We start from the raw sequence: 1,749 nt of genomic DNA on the forward strand, positions 1-1,749 counted from the left end.
TCCCCACGTGAGCGGGTCTGGGGGCGTGAGGTGGCGGCATGGGTGTCCCAGGGGGACAGTGGCCGGTGGGGTGGGACAAGCCACTTCCCTCCATGTTTCTCATCCCCCTGGGAGGGATGAGCAGAGCCACCCTCGGGGCTGCATCCATGGAGCTTCAACCTTTGGCTGTGCCCCAGGAGGTGCCAGTGCCATCCCTGGGGTCACAGCTGGGTCCCTGTCCCCCTTCTCTGCCCCAAGCGATGCTGCTGTGGGCTACAGCGAGGCCAGGATGGGGCTGGGGGGGGGTCACAACACCCTGCAGTCTCCCCCAGGAGCCAGGCCTGCTGCCATCCTCGCCGGGAAGTGCCATCTCTGTCCGGGTTGGAGCAGGGGCTGGAAGTGGAAGAGCCTTTTCCAGGCAGTGGGAACTGGAGAGCATTGGGCTAATTACAGCGGGTAACCGGAGCCCAGAGCCTTCTGAATTATTGATCCCACTGGGATCCTTTCACCGCTGGCTGCTCTCCCGCACCGTGCCGGCTGCTCTGTCATGGGAAGGGGCCAAACCCATCCCTGCATCCACGTGTCAATGGGGACGTCCCAGCCCCGTGCAGATGCTGGGGTCTGTGCGGATCCCAAATCCCCTTCTCCTGGGTGGGGGCATCAGTACCCAAGGGATGCCCCAGCACCCATAACCCCCCATCTTTTCCCCTGCCATTAGGGACCACCACAACCAGCGCCCCATTGACGGGCAGCCCCGAATTTCACCCGCCGGGCTTTGACACAGCCAGCTTCATCGGTGGCATCGTGCTGGTGCTGAGCATCCAAGCCGTGGTCTTCTTCATCATCAAGTTCATCAAGTCGAAGGACAGCACCTACCAAACACTGTAAGGCTCCTGTGCCCCCGGCTGGGATGGACGGGGGGGGACCCATGCTGGCTCCTGTCTGGGCCAAGCCTACCCTTGAAGCCAAAAACGGGGGTCAGCCCCCATGCGTGGGGCTCCGTGGCCCGTCTTGCCGTGTCCTGTCTCGCAGCTGAGTGTTGTCTCCCGTGGCTGTTTGTGCCGATCTGTCCTCGCCTGGTGGGGGGGGGAGGACTTGGGAGATGGAGGGGCTCATCCTCCCCTGCCTGTCCCTCGCTGGTGTCCGGCTGTCCTGCCGCCTCCTCTGTCTGTTGCTGCCTGGCTGGATCCTGGCTCCCAGCCCTGTGGGGAGCACAGAGTCCCCCAAATCCATCCCCCTGAGTTGAGCTGAGCAGGGGCCTGTTGCTCTTCTCCCCCCTGGCCTGGTGCCATGGGGCTCACTGTGTCTAACGCGAGGGGCTGTGCCCCGTCTCTCTTTCCTTGCACGCTGCCAGAGAGGACAACCAGTAGGTGCTGGGTGCCGGTGGCGATGGGGAGGGGGCTGCCCCTCTGCACCCCCACAGCTTGACCCTTCCTCGCCCATCCCCGGGGTGGGGGGCTGGCGTGGTCCCTCTCTCCTGGTTTGCATGAAGGGGCTTTCCCAACTGGTTTGCTGTTTTCCTGGGAGTTGTTAGGGGTGGAAGGGAAGGGGGTTTCCCCCCTTGCCCCCCCCCCCCCAGTTTGGTTCCAGTTAGAAAGCACCCAGCAGTCCCCCTCCCCACCCTGGGCACCCTCTGCACCCTCTGCCCCTTTGCCTCCTCACAGCCTTGGGACTCAGCAATGGGGGGGCTTGGGGTCCCCCCTTTCCCCAGTGGGCTCTCAGGTGCTTCTCCCTTCAACATTTTGGCTGGAGCACCCAGCCCCCCGCCCC

This window comes from Egretta garzetta, unplaced genomic scaffold, assembly GCF_000687185.1.
Source record: "Egretta garzetta isolate BGI_Z169 unplaced genomic scaffold, ASM68718v1 scaffold101, whole genome shotgun sequence".
Classification (NCBI taxonomy): Eukaryota; Metazoa; Chordata; class Aves; order Pelecaniformes; family Ardeidae; genus Egretta; species Egretta garzetta.